At 53.8% G+C, this 15,355-nt stretch overlaps 2 gene segments (V, D, J or C); both read right to left on the bottom strand.

The window, feature by feature from the left end:
- Positions 1-7,764: 7,764 nt before the first annotated feature.
- LOC308278192 (immunoglobulin lambda constant 6-like) lies at positions 7,765-10,608 on the bottom strand. The segment is given in 3 exons: positions 10,581-10,608; positions 9,763-9,852; positions 7,765-8,084 (listed from the first exon to the last, which is right to left on the bottom strand).
- Positions 10,609-11,753: 1,145 nt separating this feature from the next.
- Positions 11,754-14,613, bottom strand: LOC308278191 (immunoglobulin lambda constant 6-like). The segment is given in 3 exons: positions 14,586-14,613; positions 13,756-13,845; positions 11,754-12,073 (listed from the first exon to the last, which is right to left on the bottom strand).
- Positions 14,614-15,355: the final 742 nt, after the last annotated feature.

The following is a 15,355-nucleotide window of genomic DNA, read 5'->3' as shown; positions in this document are numbered from 1 at the left end:
GTGGGGAGGCTGGCCAGGGACGGGACACCTCGGCACCACGTCTCTCCTTCAGTGAATGAGCATCCATGTTTCATGTGCCGCTGGGGGAGTCTGGCCCGGCTTGGGACATGCCAGCCAGGCCCCCAGTTAGGCCTTAGGAGAAGTTTGTGGATGGATACATGGATGTCAGACCGGATGAGCATCTGGGCGGTTTGAGGGCCTGTTCTCTGGGGGGAACCTCACGAGGCTCCTTGGGGTAGCTGTGCTTCTGTGCTCCTCTTCATTAACCCAGACCTGGGGCTCCCAAGCAGCCATTGTGAGCGTCCACATTTCCCTCCCGTATCTGGCCTGGGTCCCTCCATCTACCACCGAAGAGTAGGGGGACAGCAGTGGGCTGTGACCCATGGGGTCCCCTCTTAGCCCGGGCCAGCCCTGCCCACCCGGGGCCCCTCTGAGCTCAGTATCCGGCTGTGCCCACAGTTGGCCTTAGCTCTGTGCCAAGGGTTCAGAACTGATCTTGGGGAGCCCGAGGAGGGGCGGGACCTCCACGAACAGATGATTCTAGAAGAGAGGGTGCCACTTCTGTCCATCAATGGTGATCTTGAGACCCTGACTAGTTCAAGCCGGGGCACAGGGGTTTAGGTCGCCCTGGTGTGTGACATGGCTCCATTCTCCAGCGGGGCTGGTGGATGTTTACGGGACCTGAGCCCTCACTGACCCCCACCCTGGGAGAGGGAGGTACCTGCTGCCGGGCCTGGGGCTGGGTGCGGTTTCCTAGCTATTTTGGGGCACAGAGACTCTTGGTTTTGTGAGGCCAGCTGCACTGGGGTGAGGGTGCCAGGTCTTCAGGGAACCCAGCTGGGGTGGGGAGGGCTGTCCCTTGTCCAGCTGGGGCTGGGGCTGCGCCGACCCGACCATCACAACAGTCAACCATGGAGACACGCCAACTGTCCATTTTCCATCTGACCATCCCTCCCTTCCCTCCAGGGAGTGAGGTTCCGTTAACAGCCCAGCTGTACAGAGCGGAAACTGAGACCGAGTGCGGCCACCAGCTCCAGCTGCGGGGCCCTGGCCCTGGCTTGCCTCTGGCCATTAGGATGCCAGCCCTTGGGAGACCCCGGCCACGGCTCCCTGACTTGTACGTGACACTGTCCGCTAGGTGTGTTTTGGTCTCCCCTAATCTGAGTTTGGTTCTGAGTCTGGCCGTCTCTGCCTCGCCCACTGCTGAGGTCCTGCACATAGTAGGTGCTCAGGAAAGACACCTGACGTGTGGCTTACTCTGGGTAGTATCTACACTGGAACCCACCTATATGGGGCCTTGGTCCACATTAGAACCAAGCTGAGGGCTCTGTTTGGACCGGGCCACCTGAGAACGGGTTCACCTGTCTGGTCTGGGTCCTTCCCAGCGAGACCTGTTCTCTGCTACCCAGGCCCACGCGGCCCTTCTGGACTCCACTGGGAGTCTCGGTTGGGGGTCTGGTTGTTGCTTCTCCTGCCCCACTTGGGTCCAGAAGGGCCGTATGTGTAGGGTCTGGGTGGTACGCTCTCTCTGTGATCTAGCACAGATGGGACTTGATCCCTTTTTTCTTCTAGGTCTCCGAGGTCAGAGGCCCTGGTATTTTCCTATGCAGGCCAGGTGCTGGGCAGGCGGGGGGCTGCCCATCCAGTGCCCACTGTACCTGAGGGGGCTCCAGGCTCCGCTGCTTGGTGAGCACCTGTCACAGTGTTCATGGCTCTAAGCAGAGAAGCAGGAGACCCCGTGGCTGATGTGGGGTGCTGACGCAGCTGCATCAAAGAGGGGTCACCATAAGGGGCGGCCTGCGTGGAGCGAATGCTTTGAAGGTGGGGGCTCCCAGGGCCTTGGCTGCTCTATTGTCAGAGTGGACACAGGCGTCCCATGACTCTAGCTATGTGATGCTGTCACGGAAGTCACCCAGCCCTTCCCTGGCTCTTGTCCTGCGTGGTGCCGAGGCATTATCTCTGATGCCTGTAGACTCACAGAGGACTCGGTCCCTCGCTGGTCTCTGCCCAGGCTGTGCTATTACTGAGCAGGAAATGGCGTCAGGCTCATCCCCTGGCCTCTCTAGAGCCGGGCAGGTGTGAGCTCACCTCCTGGGGCTCCTGGTGAGGCCCGCATGAGACCAGGAACCGCTCAGTGACAGCCCAGCTACGTCCCCTTCATGGTGTCTGTTAAGGCTGGACGCACAGAGCAGTGTCCAGCTTTGAGAGTCATCTAGTGTTGGGTGGAGAAGAGCACCGGCAGATTTAGAAGCTCTCCTTATAAAATGGGGCTCCTGATGGACTGTGGATACTCTGGCCACAGGGCCCAGTGGTTGGGTCTTGGCTTACCTTGACCCCATTATAAATCCTAATAAAGACTACCATTCAAGCTGGGCCCTGTGGTGCAGGCCTACAATCCAAGTAGTCGGGAGGCTGAGACAAAAGGATCGCAGGTTCAAGGCCAGCCTTAGCAACTAAGTTGCAAAATAAAAAAAATAAAAATAAAAAGGGCTGGGGGTATAGCTTGGAGGTAGAATGCCCTGGGTTCAATGCCCAGTACCCTTCCCTCCCAAAAGGCTATCATTGATTCATTCAGAAAACAGTTACTTTGAGCTTGAGTGGCCAACAGTTAGTGTCTGAATTGGGACTTTTCTGGGAATAGAGTGGTGCTGCTAATTATACCAGGACGACAGGCACAGGCTGGGGATGTCTGGGGAAGCCTAGGGCACAGGCCATCCCACTGAGATGGTTCCCCTGAGCTGGAGTGAATCTTGGGGAACCCCAGGAGGAATGACTGGCTAAGCAGGATCAGGCCTGTGGTTCCCCATAGCTAAGCAGCCACCCTCCGTTAGGTCCCCGGGTCTCTGTCCCTGTGGCTTGTCTACAGTTTCTCAACAAGCCCCCATGGGAGGCCATTTCCTCCAGGAAGAGGGAATCCTATGTGGGGGCCTTTACAAACATCTCTTGCTCTCAGAATCTTTGCACAACCAAGTGCTTTTTGGGGAATGACAGGGCCTGCCCGGGCTCTGTTGATGTTGACTGGGGAATCATCCAGTCTCTTTATTATTTTATTAGCGCGTCGTAACTGCCCATCGCAGCGAGGATCAAGGGGTTAAAAGCACACACGCACATATCTCTTTGTGCATTTCCCTCCACGTCACACCCCACACACGTTAGATTGGGAACAAGACTTTCATATATTGCCGTCGTATTATTTGAATGGTTTCTCTCTTCTGTCCTCCCTCTTCCCCTCCCTAATTCTCTTCCTTAACCCCCCTCAACTACTCCACAGATCTCTCTCTTGTTACTTAAAGTCCTCTGTGTGTGGGTGGGGGAGGCACTTGGGACTGAACCCAGGGGCCTTCTACCTCTGAGCTATACCCCAGTTCCGTTTTATTTTTTATTTTAAAACAGGGTCTCACTAAGTTGCAGAGGGCCTCACTAAGTTCCCGAGGCTAACCTTGAACTTGCAGCCCTCCTTTCTCAGTCCCCCAAGTACTGGGATTACAAGTGTGCACCGCCACACCCAGCTCCCAGCCCTATTTTTATTTTTTATTTTGAAACAGGGTCTCACTAAGTTGCTGAGGCCGACCTCAAACCTGTGATCCTCCTGTCTGAGACTCCCAAGTACTAGGATTACAAGTGTGTGCCACCACGCCCAGCTTAACGTCCATTATGATTCCTAATTCTCTCTAGCTTCTTTCTATGCCTGAGATAAAACATACCACCCTTGAATATCTGAGAATGTCTAATCACACAGGATACTATTCTCCAGCTGCTCTTTATAGATGAGCAGAATCCCGATGTGTGTGTATGCCACAGTCTCTTTATTCATTCCTCTGTTGATGGACCCGAGTTGGGTCCGCAGCCTGGCTGTAAACAGGGGTGGGTATATAACGCTATAGTATTCTGCCTTCAGTTCTTTAGGCAAGACGCCAAGAAGCAATATAACTACACCACGCATCCTGTCTCTTGTGGCGCCAGGGGTCCAGCAGACTCCTTTTCTTATATACGGAGAGGGTGGGATTTGAGGTCAGACATGGGTGCCTTCAGGGCCCTGGAAACGCCATCCTGGTGGGGGATGGGATCCTGAGGTCCAGACAGGCCATCAAGGACTCAGATGCAAGTGCCAGGGAATCCCCCGAGGTGGGGGTGAGGGCACGGGACCTGGCCAGGGGTGGCAGAGGCTCTAGTGAAAAGGTCGTCGTGTCTTGGGTCATTAAACCGGTGGCTCTCCCGGGTGACCGTGCCATCCATGCTCCTGAAAGTTCGAACGGCTAGTTGGGCTTGAAGGCTCGGTTTTGATCAGGTTGGGAGGTGCGCTGTGAGTACCGTGGGTGGGGGATGAGGTGCCCCCTGGGTGCCTTTTCGAGGCCGGATGGGAGAGTCGCTGGGCTCAGCTCAGTAGGCGCTCCTAGCCACCGCGCCCCCCCCTTCCCCCCCTCGCCCCAAACTGCCACCTCCTTTCCCTCCCCCAGGCCTGAGTAGCCAATACACAGTCCCTTCTCTGGAACTTGGAGTCCTCTCCTTTCCCCCTAGGGTTCCCCACCCCCGCCCATGTCATCTATTCTAGGCTCCACTCCGCTGTAGAGGAAGCCACAGACCCACCCCCGCCTGACTCTAGCATGTAGCCTCAGCCCAGGCCCTTGGTGAAGGAGGTCTGGGAACAGACCACGCCCACGCAGGCCACGCCCACGCAGACCACGCCCCCTCCAAGCTGGACACTCTCCCTGTACCTAGGGACTTGCCCAGCCACTCATTTGAGCTGGGCGTGGCGAGGCCTGCAGACAGGGCGGGCTCAAGTCTGGCTTCACTGCCCCTGGGCTGTATGGCCCCCGGGTGTCCCTGGAGGTCAGTGTCCTGTCTGCGAGATGGGCAATGCCACGCTAAGGTCACTGAAGGGCCGATGAGGGACTCTGCCATTCCCCCCAGTGGCCCTGGGCTGGCAGATGTTTCTCTTGGCTAAATTCATCCTGAATGGGGAGGTGGGATAATTTCCTGCTGGGTCAGAAGTCCCTCTAGCTCGGGCTGACCTTCAGGGGTCACGGGAAAAGCTGATTCCTCAACTCGGGATTGGCAGGGTCCCTGGCTTATGGGATGGGAAAACATTTATCTGATGCGCCAGTCAGAGACAAAGGCAGAGATTTATTTAGGAAAGTAAAAAGTGCACCATCAAGGGAGAACGTGGGCCTTCCCCAAAGTAAGAGTGGCATCTGCGGGGTCAGGTGAGGGCCCTTCTCTTACAGGGGCTGTGGTGAGTGGTGGGCAGGAGGGGACTTGTAAGAATGACCTCAGTCCGGTGGGTGGTTTTGGTGATCTGCCCATCTGGTCAGCCTCAGGGTCCTCTGGCTGATCGAGGTCTCCATTATCTGACCAATAGATAAGCTAGAGGTTTCCCTATATTTTATTTCTTGTATCTGTCTCGTTAAAAATGCATAGGGCAATTATAGGTTATTTTGGGTGGGGGACATAGTTAACTTTAGGATTTATAGATTTCCCAGAAATTTCGGAGAGACAGGCTCGGGCAAGAATACTGGTTTAGGGGTCAAAGGCTGAGGGACCTTTGCACCAGGTTCTTGTATTAAAGTTGTACTGTACGCCTTCCTGTCTCCTTTCCTCCTGTGGATTTCTTTTATCCTACCTCACAGGGATGGGGGAGGGGGCAGGAGAGGCTCCATCTCGTCTCCCAGCACTCCCAGCCCAGGGTAGGTGGCTTCTGTCTTTCTGAGTGGTGCTCACCAACTGTCTGTTGAATCAGTGAATGAGGGAATTAATGATGGCAGTTTGCAGGGTCATCCTCGGGTCAACTCACACCCCTACTGTGTGACCCCGGGCAGGGCATCCTCCGCTGTAGGAGCCTGATCGCGGTAATGGTCGTGAAACACCTACCCAGCTGTCCTTGGTGGGCTCAGAGGGTCCTTCCATGACGCCCTACCAAGCCAGCACAGCCTGAGGGATTTGGGGGCTCCAAACCCTACAAGGGCCCAAGGGGGCACCTCTGCCCAGCACGGTCCTGTCCCTGCATAGGAGAGAATGTGACCTTGGGCCTGGGGAGCAGGCGCCATCCATGCATGTGGTCTGTGGTACTAGGGCAGGTGCCATCCTCCCTGTTGGGCATCTGGGAAGGTGTGGTGACCTTGGACATGGGGACCCAAGTGCCCGGACAAGCTGTGAGCCCGGGCAGGCTGTTCGGCTCCTGCAACCTCTGTCTCTTTATCTGTAAGGTGGGAAATAGTGGTACCCACCTCCAGGGTGGTCTGGGAGCACATTATATAAAACGTGCGGGAAACCAGCCCAGAGCTTTCCTAGAAAGGAGAGGCCCTTAGCCAAAGTCACTGGGGTGACAGGTGCTGGTTTCATGGAGGTTGGAGTAGATTCCGTGATGGGTCCAGAATGATTCCCAGCGGGGAGAGAGAAGAACACAGCTCAGGACCCGTGAGGCCGGAGGATCACAGGCTTGAGCCCAGCCTCAGGTACTTACCAAGACCCTGTGTCAAAATAAAAAAAATATTTAATAAAAGGAGGCTGAGGGAGTTAGAATGCCTCTGTATTCCAGCCCCAGTACCACAAACAAACAAACAAACAAACAAACAGCCTTCTTAGGTAGAAAGGAGACAGGGAACCGGACATGGTGACACATGTTTGTAATCCCAGTATTTGGGAGGCTGAGACAGGAGGATGGCACATTTAAAGCCACCCTCAACTACTTAGTGAGGCCCTCTGCAACTTATTTCCAAATAAAAGAATAAAGAATAAAATAGGTCTGGGTATATATGCCTCGGAGGTAAAATGCCCCTGGGTTCCATCTCCAGTTTGCCACAAAAAAAAAAAAAAATTCAAGGGAGAGTGTGAGCCGTCTCTGGTGTGAGAGGTGCATTTTGGGGGTGCCTGGCTCTTCTCTTAGAGAAAGCTTTGTGAATTCTGAGCAGAGTTATGTGGTGTTGGTGTCTGCGTAAGAGCTTGAGTCCTTTGGGTGCAGAGCACAAAGCAGGTGACATTAGTCTGGGTCCTCTCAGGACCTCCCGGTGGACGTTATCTGGTCAGTGGCCAGCACTTGGGCTGTACCCAAATCTTTGGGCTTTGAACAATGTCTTCCTCTAGACTTCTTTTAATCAGTCTACACACACGTTCTATAAACTAGTAAGATATATAGATAGTAATTAACTGGACTTTGAGTACTCTGAGACTTAGGAGACCTTTGAAGACTTCAGGCCAAGAGGAATACAGGCCTTTAAAGTGAAGGAGAAGGTGACTGTGGGGTTCTTAGATTTAAACTTCCAATCTTCCTTTCCCGTCCTCTTTGTCTCCTTGCTATGTATTTCTTCTCTCCTACCTCAGTCTGGGTGCTGAGGAGACACTGAGTGTCCTGACCAGGGTGGGAAGACGAGGTGTCTCTGGGAGGTCCCATGACAACTCTGCCCAGGAAGGAGGCAGGGAGAGGTGTCTGCACTGGAGGAGGAACCAGGCAGACGAGGGACCCATGGCCTTCCGCCCGATGTCTCCTGGCTGATGCCTCCAGAAATGGTGAGCTTCTCCCTGGACTTTTTTCCCTCTGGGAACCAGGATTACACCTCCCTCAGTGAGAAGAATTGGGAGGTTAGGTTGGTCTTAGAGGATGGTCCAACATAAGATAGGGAGTTTGAAAATAAAAGGAGCAGAGAACATGTTTTCTGATGGAAAATGAGGATTTTTATTGAGGATTGATGGGTGGAGGGAGAAGGGCTGGGCTGGCGGGTGGGGAGACCCCTCCCGGGTCCTTCAGCCCCAGGCGGGTGAGCGCTGGGCCTAGGCGCACTCCGCGGGGGCCACGCTCTTCTCCACGGTGCGGCCTTCGTGCGTGACCTGGCAGCTGAAGCTCCCGCGAGCTCTCCACTGGGCGGGCGTCAGGCTCAGGTAGCTGCTGGCCACGTACTTGCTGTTGCTCTGCTTGGCGGGCTTGGTGGTCTCCACGCCCTGGGTGACGGGGGAGCCGTCTGCCTTCCAGGTCACCGTCACGGCGCCCGGGTAGAAGTCGTTAATCAGACACACCAGGGTGGCCTTGTTGGCCTGGAGCTCCTCAGCCGACGGCGGGAACAGAGTGACCGAGGGGGCGGCCGTGGGCTGACCTGCAGGCGGGGTGGGGAAGAGAGAGGAGGTCAGGGGCTCGTCAGCAGCATGGAGCTGCAGTCCTTGGACTCAGGTACACAGGCCTAACTAAGGTCAGATCATTGCCGGACAGTGGTCAGGCCAGCAGTGGGTGGAGACACTGACCCCTGAGAGTTCTCAGGGGGTCACAGGACCCCTCTCTCTTTTTATTTTTATTTTTCATGTTTTGGTGCTGGAGATTGAACCCAGGACATTCTACCTTGGAGCTACACTCCAGCCTTTTTACTGTTTAACTTGAAACAGGGTCTTGCTAAGTTGCTGAGGTCTCTGGCATTAAACCTACAACCGTCCTGTCTCAGCCTCCCAGCTGCTGGGGCTATGTGTGTGCCCCTTATGTCCAGCTCACAGGTCCCCTCTGTAGCCTGCCTTTCCCCCACATGTGTAGACTCCTCATCCACTAGGCTCCCCGTGAGTTTCCTCCAACCCTGGATGGAATTGAACTGGGGACCTCTTTATCCCTTGGGTAGATCCAGGGAAGCATCCACAGATGGTGGATGCTCCCATCTGTACAGTCCCTGCCTGAGCTGCTCATGGAGTACCTTCTAGGTCAGCCTCAGTGGGAGGGGACAGCAGTCCCAGAGCCCGGATCCCAGAAAGTGTGGCAGATTGATGACTTCCGTTTCTCGAGCCTTCTCTTTGGACCCGGGGCCTTGTCAGTTCTAAGCAATCTCCCTGCCAGATGAATTCCTATGAAGTCAGACCGCTCTGTCCCAGGACATCCCGCCTGGTTTAGGCTTCTCTCTGTCACCTGTCTTTCTGTGGGTATCTCTAAGCAGGATTCTTTCTGGGGTCTCCCCTCCAGTTTTAGGATTGGGAGGTACCCAGCTTCAGGCCGGAGTGTCCTGAGTCTTGTCCTGTCCCAAACATCCTGCTTACCCCGGGGAAGGAGATGGGACCCAGGAACTATGTCTAGCTTCTTATAAATATTCCTCCCTCCACCCTTGCCTCCCTCCATTTTTTCGTGTACCTCTGCAAGTCCTCAGTCCAGAGCCCATTCTTTACGTTGAAGGAAGTCCTTTAGCAGAAGCCTTGGTGGGGGCCCAGCCTAAGTGCCCGGTCCCCCTGGAACTCTTCAGACAAGAGACCCCAAGGTAGCCATGCCCAGAGCCCATGCCTGTTATCCCAGTACTTGGGAGGCTGAGTCAGGAGGATCTCAGGCTCAAGCCCAGCCATGACAAGCCCAGCCATGACACCTTAGAGAGACCGTCAACAACTTAGCAAGACTCTCCGCAAGTTCGTAAGACATTGTTTCAAATTTCAAAAGGGCTGGGGGTCAAGCTCAGAGGTAGAACATTCTGGGTTAATTTTCTCTAAAGAAAAAAATCAAGACCCAGAGGGAGGGAGCAGACAACACCATTAATTCACCCATTCAGATAAGGCTTCTTGGAGAGAGAAAGAGAGAGATGGAGCCATAGGAATCGCACGCAAGGAACAGAAAGTGTCCTGGGAATCGTCCCAGTCTGCCCTGCCACGTTCCTGATGGGAGCTCACCCTCTTGAATGACCAGGGGCCAGGCAAGGAATAGGACGCTTACAGACCCCCAGAGACATTCCGACTTCAGCCCCAGACAAGAGAGAAACAAGAGAAGAATCCACCCCAGTATCCTTCCCCCAAGGAGGAGGGAAGTGGGAGACTCACCGAGGACGGTCAGCTGGGTTCCTCCGCCGAACACATAACACAGTGACACAGCCCCGTACACAATCCCTCCTGTCACCCGGTCATGACCGCCTGCAGGTGCACCAAGGCTGAGGGTCCAGATGCTCAGTCACAGGGCCAGGTCTGGCCAATGGAGAGTGCGAGGGGGTCGCTGCTCAGCATCCATCCATCCTTTCTCCCTCCCATTTATTCATCAAGTCCATCCATCCATCCACTTAATTCATGCATCCATCCATCCATCCATCCATTCATCCATCCATCCATTCATTTCATTCATGCATCCATCATTCCATCCATCCATCCATCCATCCATCCATCCATTTATTTTTTCATCCATCCATCCATCCATCCATCCATCTATCATCGCCCCTTCCATCCATTTCATCCATCCATGTTATCATCCATCCATTCATCCATCCATCCATCCATCCATCCATCCATCCATCCACCCATCCCATCCATCAGTCCATCCATCTGTCCACCCATTTCATCCATCCATCCATCCATCCATCCATTCATCCATCCATCCATCATAGACCCTTCCGTCCATCTCATCCATCCATGTCATCATCCATCAATCCATCCATCCATTTAATCCATCCACCCATCCATCATTATCTATCCATCTCATCCACCCGTTTCATCTATCCATCCATTTATCCATCCATCTATAGATACATACATACATCCACCCATCCATCCATTCATCATTGAACCATCCTTGTCATCATCATCCATCCATCCATCCATCCATCCACCCACCCATCCACCCACCCACCCATCCATCCATCCTAGCTCACCTAAGGGGACTGGGAGGGGAGGAATCATGCAGGTACCTCCCATCTGCTTTTTTATGTGTGTAATGGAGGAAGAACTGGATTTTGAACACAGGGGCATTCACCCCAACACTTTTTATTTATTTATTGTTTGCTTTTTTATACTGGGGATTGAAATTAGGGTGATCCTACCTCTGAGATACACCCCAAGGGCATTTGTTTTGTTGTTACTTTGAGAAAAGGTCTTCTAAGTGGCTGAGGCTGGCCTTGAGCCCAAGATCCTCCTGCCTCAGTCTCCCAGGCCTAAGATCATAGGATATATATATATATATATATATATATATATATATATATATATATATATATATATACCTGGCACATAGTTACCTTTTTAACAGACCTAACACAGGACTCCTAGTGAGAGAGAGTCAGTTCAAACACAGGAGCAAGGTGTGGGGTGGAGTTCAGTCCGTGGTTAAAACTCTGGAGCCCACAATGGTCATCCACGAACAAATGGACCTTAGGAACCGCTGGTGCGAGGTGTCGGGCTGGGATCCAGGGGTCAGTGGACTAGACAGTAGTGCTGACCTTGGTCTCCCAGGGCCTTGGATACTGTGTGGACCCGGGGGCACCCAGAAGAGTGTGGGTGCGTGAGCACAGCCCAGGTCAAGGGAGCCTGTCAGTGAGCGGGGTCTACAGAGGGCCTGCGGGCCTGGGCAGTGTCCCTGGGAGGTAGGAGAGGGTGGGCCCGGATGGGAGAGAGGGGCAAGGGGCTCAGAGCTCTGTCAGCCTGAGCTCCAAGGAGAGGTGGACCCAGAAGCGAGAGTTGGCCCTGTCCACGGCAGAGCAGGGAGCTCGGGGGAGAGTGGTCACAATGTGCACATTAAACAAATGGCTGAGGGCCGTTCCCTTGTTTGAGAATATTCCATGAGTTAGGGTGATAGTAAAAGGATGGTTCAGGGAAACGTCAGAAATCTTTCTCTGGCCACTTTCTCTCGGGGTCCCAGGATTGGGTTGGCCATGAAAGATGGCCCAACTTAAGATGGGGAGTTTGTAAATAAAAGGAGCAGAGAGTATGTTTTCTGATGGAAAATGAGGATTTTTATTGAGGGTTGATGGGTGGAGGGCTGGGGAGGCAGGTGGGGAGACCCCTCCCAGGGCATTAAGCCCAAGGCCCCAGGTGGGTGAGCGCCGGGCCTAGGCGCACTCCGCGGGGGCCACGCTCTTCTCCACGGTGCGGCCTTCGTGCGTGACCTGGCAGCTGAAGCTCCCGCGAGCTCTCCACTGGGCGGGCGTCAGGCTCAGGTAGCTGCTGGCCACGTACTTGCTGTTGCTCTGCTTGGCGGGCTTGGTGGTCTCCACGCCCTGGGTGACGGGGGAGCCGTCTGCCTTCCAGGTCACCGTCACGGCGCCCGGGTAGAAGTCGTTAATCAGACACACCAGGGTGGCCTTGTTGGCCTGGAGCTCCTCAGCCGACGGCGGGAACAGAGTGACCGAGGGGGCGGCCGTGGGCTGACCTGCAGGCGGGGTGGGGAAGAGGCAGGAGGTCAGGGGCTCGTCAGCAGCATGGAGCTGCAGTCCTTGGATTGAGGAGGTACACAGGCCTAACTAAGGTCAGATCATTGCTGAACAGTGTTCAGGCTAGCAGTGGGTGGAGACACTGACCCCTGAGAACTCTCAGGGGGTCACAGGACCCCTCTCTCTTTTTATTTTTATTTTTCATGTTTTGGTGCTGGAGATTGAACCCAGGAGCATTCTACCTTGGAGCTACACTCCAGCCTTTTTACTGTTTAACTTGAAACAGGGTCTTGCTGAGTTGCTGAGGTCTCTGGCATTAAACCTACAACCGTCCTGTCTCAGCCTCCCAGCTGCTGGGGCTATGTGTGTGCCCCTTATGTCCAGCTCACAGGTCCCCTCTGTAGCCTGCCTTTCCCCCACACGTGTAGACTCCTCATCCACTAGGCTCCCCGTGAGTTTCCTCCAACCCTGGATGGAATTGAACTGGGGACCTCTTTATCCCTTGGGTAGATCCAGGGAAGCATCCACAGATGGTGGATGCTCCCATCTGTACAGTCCCTGCCTGAGCTGCTCATGGAGAACCTTCTAGGTCAGCCTCAGTGGGAGGGGGCAGCAGTCCCAGAGCCCGGATCCCAGAAAGTGTGGCAGATTGAGGACTTCCGTTTCTCGAGCCTTCTCTTTGGATCCGGGGCCTTGTCAGTTCTAAGCAATCTCCCTGCCAGATGAATTCCTATGAAGTCAGACCGCTCTGTCCCAGGACATCCCGCCTGGTTTAGGCTTCTCTCTGTCACCTGTCTTTCTGTGGGTATCTCTAAGCAGGATTCTTTCTGGGGTCTCCCCTCCTGTTTTAGGATTGGGAGGTACCCGGCTTCAGGCAGAAGTGTCCTGAGTCTTGTCCTGTCCCAAACATCCTGCTTACCCTGGGGAAGGAGATGGGACCCAGGAACTATGTCTAGCTTCTTATAAATATTCCTCCCTCCACCCTTGCCTTCCTCCATTTTTTCATGTACCTCTGCAAGTCCTCAGTCCAGAGCCCATTCTTTACGTTGAAGGAAGTTCTATAGCAGAAGCCTTGGTGGGGGCCCAGCCTAAGTGCCCGGTCCCCCTGGAACTCTTCAGACAAGAGACCCCAAGGTAGCCATGCCCAGAGCCCATGCCTGTTATCCCAGTACTTGGGAGGCTGAGTCAGGAGGATCTCAGGCTCAAGCCCAGCCATGACAAGCCCAGCCATGACACCTTAGAGAGACCGTCAACAACTTAGCAAGACTCTCCACAAGTTCGTAAGACATTGTTTCAAAATTCAAAAGGGCTGGGGGTCAAGCTCAGAGGTAGAACATTCTGGGTTAATTTTCTCTAAAGAAAAAAATCAAGACCCAGAGGGAGGGAGCAGACAACACCATTAATTCACCCATTCAGATAAGGCTTCTTGGAGAGAGAAGAGAGAGATGGAGCCATAGGAGACGCAGGCAAGGAACAGAAAGTGTCCTGGGAATCGTCCCAGTCTGCCCTGCCACGTTCCTGATGGGAGCTCACCCTCTTGAAGGGACCAGGGGCCAGGCAAGGAATAGGACGCTTACAGACCCCCAGAGACATTCCGACTTCAGCTCCAGACAAGAGAGAAACAAGAGAAGAATCCACCCCAGTATCCTTCCCCCAAGGAGGAGGGAAGTGGGAGACTCACCGAGGACGGTCAGCTGGGTTCCTCCGCCGAACACATAACACAGTGACACAGCCCCGTACACAATCCCTCCTGTCACCCGGTCATGACCGCCTGCAGGTGCACCAAGGCTGAGGGTCCAGATGCTCAGTCACAGGGCCAGGTCTGGCCAATGGAGAGTGCGAGGGGGTCGCTGCTCAGCATCCATCCATCCTTTCTCCCTCCCATTTATTCATCAAGTCCATCCATCCATCCACTTAATTCATGCATCCATCCATCCATCCATCCATTCATCCATCCATCCATTCATTTCATTCATGCATCCATCATTCCATCCATCCATCCATCCATCCATCCATTTATTTTTTCATCCATCCATCCATCCATCCATCCATCCATCCATCCATCCATCCATCTATCATCGCCCCTTCCATCCATTTCATCCATCCATGTTATCATCCATCCATTCATCCATCCATCCATCCATCCATCCATCCATCCATCCATCCCATCCATCAGTCCATCCATCTGTCCACCCATTTCATCCATCCATCCATCCATCCATCCATTCATCCATCCATCCATCATAGACCCTTCCGTCCATCTCATCCATCCATGTCATCATCCATCAATCCATCCATCCATTTAATCCATCCACCCATCCATCATTATCTATCCATCTCATCCACCCGTTTCATCTATCCATCCATTTATCCATCCATCTATAGATACATACATACATCCACCCATCCATCCATTCATCATTGAACCATCCTTGTCATCATCATCCATCCATCCATCCATCCATCCACCCACCCATCCACCCACCCACCCATCCATCCATCCTAGCTCACCTAAGGGGACTGGGAGGGGAGGAATCATGCAGGTACCTCCCATCTGCTTTTTTATGTGTGTAATGGAGGAAGAACTGGATTTTGAACACAGGGGCATTCACCCCAACACTTTTTATTTATTTATTGTTTGCTTTTTTATACTGGGGATTGAAATTAGGGTGATCCTACCTCTGAGATACACCCCAAGGGCATTTGTTTTGTTGTTACTTTGAGAAAAGGTCTTCTAAGTGGCTGAGGCTGGCCTTGAGCCCAAGATCCTCCTGCCTCAGTCTCCCAGGCCTGAGATCATAGGATATGTATATATATATATATATATATATATATATATATATATATATATATCTGGCACATAGTTACCTTTTTAACAGACCTAACACAGGACTCCTAGTGAGAGAGAGTCAGTTCAAACACAGGAGCAAGGTGTGGGGTGGAGTTCAGTCCGTGGTTAAAACTCTGGAGCCCACAATGTTCATCCACGAACAAATGGACCTTAGGAACCGCTGGTGCGAGGTGTCGGGCTGGGATCCAGGGGTCAGTGGACTAGACAGTAGTGCTGACCTTGGTCTCCCAGGGCCTTGGATACTGTGTGGACCCGGGGGCACCCAGAAGAGTGTGGGTGCGTGAGCACAGCCCAGGTCAAGGGAGCCTGTCAGTGAGCGGGGTCTACAGAGGGCCTGCGGGCCTGGGCAGTGTCCCTGGGAGGTAGGAGAGGGTGAGCCCGGATGGGAGAGAGGGGCAAGGGGCTCAGGAGCTCTGTGAGCCTGAGCTCC

This window comes from Muscardinus avellanarius, assembly GCF_963383645.1.
Source record: "Muscardinus avellanarius genome assembly, chromosome: 21".
In the NCBI taxonomy this organism is placed as follows: Eukaryota; Metazoa; Chordata; class Mammalia; order Rodentia; family Gliridae; genus Muscardinus; species Muscardinus avellanarius.
The sequence above is the reverse complement of the archived record's forward strand: the minus strand, read 5'-3'. Positions and strand labels throughout refer to the sequence as shown.